The sequence below is a fragment of the Rattus norvegicus genome, chromosome 1, assembly GCF_021556685.1.
Source record: "Rattus norvegicus strain SHRSP/BbbUtx chromosome 1, alternate assembly SHRSP_T2T, whole genome shotgun sequence".
In the NCBI taxonomy this organism is placed as follows: domain Eukaryota; kingdom Metazoa; phylum Chordata; class Mammalia; order Rodentia; family Muridae; genus Rattus; species Rattus norvegicus.
Window position 1 is genome coordinate 251,075,110 of NC_141534.1, and position 10,395 is coordinate 251,085,504.

Below are 10,395 nucleotides of genomic sequence, written 5' to 3' on the forward strand. Positions count from 1 at the left end.
AACCACTTTGGAAATCAATCTGGCTATTACTAAGAAATTTGGAAATAATTCTAAATGAAGAGCCACCTATGCTATTTCTGAGCATGTACACAAAAGATGCTGTATCATATCATACTACAAGAACACATGTTCCACTATGTTCATAACAGCCTTATTTGTAATAGACAGAAGTTGGGAAGAATTCAGATGTCCTTTACTCAAAGAATGAAAACAGAAAAGATGGTACATTTACATATTTCAATACTATTCAACTATTAAAAACAAGGGCATCATGAATTTGTAGGAAAATAGATGGCACTAAATATATCATCCTGTTCATGGTAACTCAGACCTAAAAGAACGTATATGGTTTGTTCTCACTGACAAGTGGGTATTAGTCAAAAAGTACAGAAACAACACACAGAACTTAAACGTTTAAAAATATTCAAGTGAAGGTGCTTCAATCCCACTTAGAAGGGGTGGGTATTTGGGAAGGAGGAACACTCTCATAGGGAAAAGAGGAGAGGGGAGGGATGGGGACTTATGGATGTGAAAGCAAGAAAGGTGATTACATCTGAAATGTAAATAAAAAATCCAATAAAAGAAGAAAAAGTGTTGAGAATTAAATTATGCACTAATAGTGTTGCTCAGCAGTATTGGCTGCTGAGGAGAATCTTGATTCTTCAGTGCCTAGTTGTAATGTTCGTAATATGTATACTAGGCCAAATTGACTTAAAATAATTTTAATTATACTGTTATATTAGATTCACTCACTCTCACTGTTACGGTGTTAATCATTGGTTTTAGATATAATAATAATTTCTTATGAAACGGAATGTATCTGCCTTTAAGAGTCATTTAATTTCTCTTACAGATTTTAATGAACTTCCTTTAATCTCTCATTTTAGTGTTTTAACTATAATGTCATGATTGCATTTTTCTCATCCTACTTATTTCCAGTTCTATAGATCTCTTCTACCTAGGTTGACATCTCCTACTCTAGATTTAATCTAGATATTATTTTCTATGTATTTGCTCTGGTATTCTTCTATACCCATAATCTCATCGTTGGGTCATACATGTTGTCCAACTGCTCTTTTAATTTGTTTATATTTACTTTTCTAATTTATCATTTGCTTATACAGAGTTATCTATGTCTTCTCTCTATTATGTACCTGGTAAATTTACTTAAAGAATATCATTATTAATTTTTAAATACTTTATTTAAATACATATAGTATTACTCCCCTTCACACTTTTTATCTACCAACATCTCTCATGCCCCTGTATGACTTTTGGTTTTGATGGTCTCATAATTTTAATCATCATTGCTGTTTGTGTGTATGTATGTGCACGTGTGTGCATTCATATGTGTGTTACATATATAAATGCTACCACCTGATTTATTTAGTATTGATTGTATTTTATATTTTGAAACTGCCATTTATTGTGGGGTAACATTAGAGTTTTCAACTCTGAAAAAAACTAAATCTCCACATGTCTTCAATTTTTAATTCCCTAGATCTCTTCATCTAGGGTTGAATTCACATTACATCTTTCTTATGTATATCATTATTCCCCTGATGTTATCATTGCTCAGATCTTTTTTCAGCAAGAATGTTTTTGAGATTTCATGGCAGTAATTTCCTCATATCTAAAAGAAGCAATCTTGGAGCCTATTCCCCTGGTTCTTACAATCTTTCTTTCCCTTCTTCAAAGGGGGGTGATTGTGGCTCCATGGAACTGAGTTTGGTAGTGTTTCTTCTTGTATTACAATTTGTGAAATCATTTGAAGAGTATTGATATTAGCTCTTATTTGAAAGTATGCTAGAATTCTACACTGAAACTATCTGCCTGTTTGCTATCTTGGGTTCAGAGGTTTTAATGACTGCTTCGCTTTTCTTAGTTATGGGACTGTTATATAGGTTACATGATCTTGATTTAATTTTGGTATATGGTATTGCCTTGAAAATCATCCATTTCACTTAGATTTTCAAGTTTGTTAAGTTTAATTTTTGAAGCAATGCCTGCTGATATTGTTTAAAAAATTTAACCTTTGTATGGAACAGACAATGAGCTAGCTTGTTTTCCTAATATGTTTTAGACCCATATAATTTTTAATAACTTGGTGTCTCTGTGTTTGTTGTTCCAGGGAGTGATGGTAATAACATCACTCTCATCAGCGCTGCATGATAACAAGGAGTTCCCCAACCCAAAGAGATTTGACCCTGGCTAATTTCTAGATAGGAATGGAAACTTTAAGAAAACTGACTACTTCATTCTTTTTTCAGCAGGTAATACAAATTCATTTTCATGTATCTGAATTACCATTTCAGTTGTGATAAAGCACGATGACCAAAAGCAATTTGGAGAGGAGAGGTTTTATTTCATCTTCCAACTTGTTATTTAGCAACAGGAGTGTCTGGAAAGAAATTAAAGATAGGCACCTGGAGTCTGGAATTGATGCATCAGTCATGGTGGTGTGCTGTTAACAAGTATCTTTAAACTTGTTTTCTAATGAAACCCTGGGTCAGCAGCCCAGAGGTGGCACTACCTATAATGAGCTGGGTCCTCCGATACGAATCTTCATCAAAAAAATCCACAAGGCTTGCCTACAGGCCAATCTGGTCAAGCATTTTCTTGGTTAAAGATCCTTTTTCCCAAAGCTCTTTACCACTCCTACAACTGATAGAGGACTTATATCCAAAATACACAAAGAACTCTAGAAGTTAGACTGCAGGGAGACAAATAACCCTATTAAAAATGGGGTTCAGAGCTAGACAAAGAATTCACAGCTGAGGAATGCTGATTGGCTGAGAGACACCTAAAGAAATGTTCATCTTTAGTCATAAGAGAAATGCAAATCAAAACAACCCTGAGATTTCACCTCACACCAGTGAGAATGGCTAAGATCAAAAACTCAGGTGACAGCAAATGCTGGCAAGAATGTGGAAATAGAGGAACACTCCTCCATTGTTGGTGGGATTGCAGACTGGTACAACCATTCTGGAAATCAGTCTGGAGGTTCCTCAGAAAATTGGACATTGAACTACCTGAGGACCCAGCTATACCTCTCTTGGGCATAAAGCCAAAAGATTCCCCAACATATAACAAAGACACATGCTCCACTATGTTCATAGCAGCCTTATTTTTAATAGCCAGAAGCTGGAAAGAACCCAGATGCCCTTCAACAGAGGAATGGATACAGAAAATGTGGTACATCTACACAATGGAATGTTACTCAGCTACCAAAAACAGTGATTATATGAAATTCATAGGCAAATGGATGGAACTGGAAAATATCATCCTGAGTGAGGTAACCCAATCACAGAAAAACACACAAGGTATGTACTCATTGATAAGCAGATTTTCTTTTCTGGTCCCATCTATTTGGAGCAGATATTAGCCCAAATGGTCAAATTACCCTAGATGCACAGAACACATGAAACTCAAGAACGATGACCAAAATGCGAATGCTTCACTAGTTCTTTAAAAGGGGAATAAGAATACCCTTGGGAGGGAATAGGGAGGCAAAGTTTAGAACAGAGGCAGAAGGAACACCCATTTAGAGCCTGGACCACATGTGGCCCATTCATATACAGCTACCAAACTAGATAAGTTGGATGAAGCAAAGAAGTCAATGCCGACAGGAACCGGACGTAGATTTCTTCTGAGAGACACTGCCAGAATACAGCAAATACATAGGCAAATTCCATCATTAAACCACTGAACTGAGAATGGGACCCCCCTGAAGGAATCTTAGAAAGGACTGAAAAAGGTTGAAGGGGCTTGAGACCCCATATGAACAACAATGCCAAGCAACCAGAGCTTCCAGGGACTAAGCCACTACCCAAAGACTATGCATGGACTGACCCTGGGCTCCAACCTCATAGGTAGCAATGAATAGCCTAGTAAGAGCACCAGTGGAAGGGGAAGCCCTTGATCCTGTCAAGACTGAACCCCCAATGAACCAGATTGTTGGGGGGAGGGCGGCAATGGGGGGAGGATGGGAAGGGGAACACCCGTAGAGAAGGGAGGGGAGGGGTTAGGGGGATGTTGGCCCGGAAGACGGGAAAGGGAGTAACAATCGAAATGTAAATAAGAAATACCCAAGTTAATAAAGATGAGAAAAGAAAAATATCCCTGTTCCCAAATTACACAATCTTTGACCAAACTGACATAAAACTAGTCCAAAAACAGGCATATTGTGGATATTTTGAGACTTACATTGCGAGTTCCATAAGGTTAATAGATTTGTAATTTGTGTATAACTAGGGGCATGACTCCAAGTACCTTGAAGCATTTTTTTCTGTCAAAAGCTCAAGTGAGATCTAAGTTTTCATAATCATTTTTGACAATTTAAGAAAAGTAGAGTACATGGTATTGTAGTCTTCATTTAGCTGTATCACAAAAACACTGAAGAAGTTCTTAATGACTTCTGGAAATCTTATATCATGTAGCCTTTGCTCATTTACTGTGTATATATATAGATTGCCATATTTTGGCCTTTTCGTTCTTATTGCTCCTTCCTCACACCCTGGTTTGGTTAAATTGAAACAAGTTTCTAAACACACAGAAAAGCTCTAAAAAGCAAGCTCAGTCAGAAAAACGGAAGAGTGAATGTGGTGATACAGTTATACTAGTGCCATGAGAGAGAATCACACATCACTATCCATGGGACTGTTAAGAATTACCAAATTCTTATTCTTACCTCAGTCATATAGTAAGTAAAAAAATGTAATAACATTCTAGTTAAGGACTTGTGTCTGCCTGAAAGAACATTAGTGATACAGTTCAAGAAGAAAAAGAATATATATATATATATATATATATATATATATATATATATATATATCTTACTTGTATCCAACATGTTTTAAACAGATGCACTACCAATATATCCCTCTAGTCCTTCCATAAGCCCAAGTACCATTTTCTCTCCCAGTGCTGCTACTTTGTGTATGGGTGTAGAACCATCCAGTGCAAATATGGGAACCTACCAGGGGTCACACACATGACTAAACTAGTTCTTCTTCTCACAGTAGCCATTAGTTGCCAATAGTTCCTCAGATCAGATTAGTAATTGTGAACATACTACTAGAATTTGCAAAAACAGGCCATTTTTACAAAAGTAAGAATGGTTTTGAAGATATGACTCAGCAGTTTAGATAAGTTGCTGCACCTGCAAAGGCCCTGGGCAGAATGCTCTATACCCATTTTCAGTAGCTCTTCCCTTTTCTTTAAGATCATATGATATTTTGGAAATAAATGTGACCCACTTTTGTCAACTTGCCTGATGTAGTGTCCTCTTAGCAGTTCATCCATCTACCACATATTCAATAACTCAACAGTTATTCTTAATCTCAAATGTTAGTTAAGAGAACTGTGTGTCTTGGGATCACACCTGTAAATAAGGCATAATTACCTCTTTGACATTTTTTTAACAGGGAAACAAATAGCTTTGTGTTGGAGAAGGGCTGACACCTATAGAACTGTTTCTGTTCCTAACCAGAATTTTACAGAACTTCAATCTGAAACATCTGACTCATACAGAGGCCGTAGATACTACACCAGTGCTTAGTAGATTGACCTCAGTGTCTCCTGCTTTAAAGCTCTTCTTCATTCCTGACTGAAAATTGAATGACTGGCTCCATCTAAAACATTTTCTTTCATCACCTTGAGGCTTTGGTTCACTGCTTTCCACACTGGACACACTGCATTTTATTCATTTATTTTGTGTCTTCATAATATCATTAGGTTCAGTGAACACATATTTTCAAATTGGTAGTTTATTCATAAATATTTTCTAAAAACAGGGTTACTATGCTCTGTGACAATATGTATCTAATCCTGAATCAAACATGGCCTCATTATTACATAGAAATTACTATTTTAGGATAATTTATATCACTTCTCTTCTGCATTTTCTAAATAATAAATTGTTTTGGTATACCTATTTTCAGACTTTTCTTCTAATTCAAATAATAAATGAAAGCAAATGGAGTTCTAATACATCTTTTTGGTCCACTTAGTGCAACATATATAGGACGTAATAGAGTGCCAGAAAAGACAACACCTCTATACACCTGCCACAACCTGCTTCCAAAAAGGTACATTGGATTGTGCTTCCTAACCTTATAAGAATAGTTTGGACAGTCCCCTGGACATCATGTTTAACACAGCCCACTGTGAGATCTGAGACCAGCAAAATACTACAGTAAGGAAAAATTTACACTACCATACAGCAGCATGCTATAGACACTGTGAGGACAAGGCACAAGAAAGAACACATACCTACATGGTGGTGACCTTGGCCTACTTTACTTTTACCAGGAGAGTAAACATTCTATCTGTGTTTTTCTCCTCCTGTTTCCAGCTTAGTACAAAGCATGGTATTGCTACTACATTCTTGGTGTGTTCTCTTCTCTTTCTGCAAAAATAATCGTCCCAGAAAGTTATCATTTTGTTATTATTTCTAGTTGCTATTTTCCTTTCCCACTCATTGAAAGCTACTAAATTAAAAAAAAAAAGACAACACTCATGAACTCTTTCTGTCTCTGTCTCAAGGAATCACTTTGCCTGCTCTCACTTAGTCATTATGCTATTATCTAATGCAGACATATGTCTGCACAGACATCAGTTCTCAGACATAAATACGCACAAGGTATTGGACTGATGTACAGATAGTTGCTGTGGATTTTAAAACTCTAAATAATTAAATTTTTAGAATTAACTAGGTATAAGTTTTACTATGCCAAAGGCCCTCCCAATATTAGAAATATTTACTTCAAACTAATATACAAAGAACAAAATTAGATTTGACACATCTGTATTACCATAACCGATTGACCATCATACACTACAGAAACACAACTTGACAAATCACAATTAAAACAAGATACGTTGAGCTCATTATCAGAGCCAATAACAAAGATAATATTCCCAATTACTAAAAGATTAGATGGAGTATCACAGAATTTTTCATTTACCTTAACACACTAGAACCTGTTCCATTTTTATTCTATGTTGTCTGACAAGGAGGTGCCAGCATGTATCATTTCCTTTTCATTGGCATTTAAATTTAAACTAAAATTTAAAAAAAATGTGATCTATCTCTGGGGCTCTTTATTATGCCTTTCTGCTTATTGAGCATATCTTTAAAATTATAATTAATCTTTCTATATCTGTTTGTCCTGTAGGACTTGAGGTATTGCTAAAATGTGTTTTATGTTGTAATATCAAAAAACTGTTTCATTTTACAAGAAAAATATGATGGGGGCATTTTAAGTCATAATTTGTCCAGGTCTTCCATCATACACATAACTTCTAATAAATGTGTAATTACATAATCAGACTTTTCAGAGCTTAAACCATTGGTATTGAAATCCTGATTATTTTTCTGATTATTGTGTATCTGATTATTTATGATGAACAAACTTTAATTTTCCAAGTGGTGTAAAATGAAAACCATTGATTTGCCAAATATCATTTCTTTGGTTACCTTTTGAGATATTTAGTATAGTCTATGGATTTGGCTTATATAAAGAATAAGTAGGCCACTTTGTATTGCAGTAAATCTCCAACCCCAATAAGTCCATGCCAAAAAAAAAAACCCAACACATAACTCAGTTATGACATTTATAAACTCTACACCTAGATTTGGCAGACGTACCATTATACTAATGTATTCATGTGCTATGAGAAAAGTTGTTACCTTCAGATTCTTTAGGACATGTAATTCTGCTTCACCTGCCTTCCACATCTCTTCCTCTCTCCTTCCTCCTCTACTTTCTAAAACCTCCAGCCCTACCTTTTTCTTCCACTGTCCAATTATGGGCTCTAGCCATTATTTGACCTATTAAAATGAAGATAAGGCTCATATAAAATCGCCTGAGTAAATGACCCTTTCCTCTTCAGGGACTGCCCCTCTTGAGGAAACAAAATTAACATCAGATTATAAACAGCACCAGGTCAACCCACAATATTCACCCCACTTCATGCAATGAAAAGTCTCTTTTCTCTCAGATATACATTGATCTCAAACATTAAAATTATGCAAATGATAAAGTATAAGAGACACTTAACACCCAGTTTGTCATTATGTCAATTTAAATAAAGCACTCTAACATCTTCCCTAACTTAATAGCTTATCATTCTATACCAGAATTATGTTATGATTTTAGCTTGTATTACCATCTGAAGATCATCCTTCCAAATCTGTCATCTTTCTCAATGCTAAAGAACTTGAGTTGACTATGAGACTATAACTCATCTTCAAACGCTCCTGAATCTGACAGCAACATAAACATTAATGGAAATTATATAAAGCACAAAACACAGCTTCCAAAACTTAATCAAATTGTAGAGATGTTTGGCTGTCTTTATAGTCCCTCATGTCTCAAAACTTTGCAGCATAAGCCTTCTGGCCAGGCATCATCTAGTAGACATTTATAAAACAGAATTATGAAGGACTGCTTACCCTGCTTTTGCAGAGCTATCAGTCAACTATTCTGCACAGTGTGTCCTTTTCCAGGACAGCATTTTTTCTGTAAATTAATTAAGGCAATTCTTGTCCATTGGCTATATCTTTCCACAACTGGAAAAATTCCATTATTCTCAGTTTTTTTGTTATTGTTGCTGTTGTTGATAGTATTGAAACAAGAGTCTCCTGTAGTTTATGCTGGCATCAAACTTGCTGTGCAGCAAAAGATTGTCTTGTCATCGGAATATTCTGCCTCCAACTCCCCAGTCTGGTATTATGTGTATACCATGATACCCCGCCTCAAGAACATTTAGAATCAAGTTTTATGTACTGCTAATATGAACAACAATGAGCCAGATGTGGTGGGGCACGCCTTGGGAGGCATAGGCAGAGAGAGACTATCTGAAAACAAAACAAAACAGAAAAAAACAACAAAAAAATACCCCAAAATGACTTCTGCTTTTGTATTATGTACAATGTGCTAAGCAAGTGAAGGATCTGGACTTGGTTGTCTATTGCCACTCAATGACATCACATTGTGTTGTCACACACAGCCAATGAAGTCACCATAAATGCTATTTTTTTCTTTTTTTCCCTTCTTTATTAAATTGGGTATTTCTTTTGTTTTCTCCATCTTTATTAAATTGGATATTTCATATTTACATTTCAATTGTTATTCAATTTCCCAGTATCTAGGCCAACATCCACCTAAACCCTTCCCCTACCCTTCTATATAGGTGTTCCTCTCCCCATCCTCCCCCAATTACCGCCCTCCCCCCAACAATCCTGTTCAATAGGGGTTCAGTCTTGGTAGAACCAAGGCTTCCCCTTCTACTCGTGCCCTTACTGGGCTATTCATTTCTACCTATGCAGTTGGAGCCCAGGATCAATCCAGGTATACTCTTTGGGTAGCGGCTTAGTCCCTGGAAGCTCTGGTTGGTTGGCATTGATGTCGATATGGGGTCTCAAGCACCTTCAAACTCTTTCAGTCCTTTCTCTGAATCCTTCAACGGTGGTCCCGTTCTCAGTTCCATGGTTTGCTGTTGGCTTTCGCCTATGTATTTGCAATATTCTGGCTGTATTTCTCAGGAGAGGTCTACATCCGGTTCCTGTCAGCCTGCACTTCTTTGCTTCATCCATCTTATCTAGTTTGGTGGCTGTATATGTATGGGCCACATGTGGGGCAGGTTCTGAATGGGTGTTCCTTCAGCCTCTCTTGTAAACTTTGTCTCCCTATCCTCCCCCCCACGAAGTGTATTCATGTTCCCCTTTTAAAGAAGGAGTTAGCATCGGCATTTTGGTCATCCTTCTTGAGTTTCATATGTCCTGTGCATTTAGGGTATTTTGAGCATTTGGGCTAATATCCACTTATCATTGAGGGCATACCATGTGTGTTTTTCTGTTATTGGGATACCTCACTCAGGATGATATATTCCTGTTCCATACATTTGCCTATGAATTTCATTAAGTCATTGTTTTTGATAGCTGTGTAGTATTCCACTGTGTAGATATACCACATCTTCTGTATCCATTCCTCTGTTGAAGGGCATCTGTGTTCTTTCCAGATTCTGGCTATTATAAATAGGCTGCTGAGAACATAGTCGAGCATGTGTCTTTGTTATATCTTGAGGCATCTTTGGGGTATATGCCCAAGAGAGGTATAACTGAGTCCTCAGGTAGTACAATGTACAATTTTCTGAGGAACCTCTGAGGATTTCCAGAATGGTTGTACCAGTCTGCATTCCCACCAAAAATGGAGGAGTGTTCCTCTTTCTCCATATCCTCACCAGCATCTGGTATCGCCGGAGTTTTGATCTTAGCCATTCTGACTGGTGTGAGGTGGAATATCAAAGTTGTTTAGATTTGCATTTCCCTTATGACTGAAGATGTAGAACATTTCTTTAGGTGCTTCTCAGCCATTCATCATTCTCAGC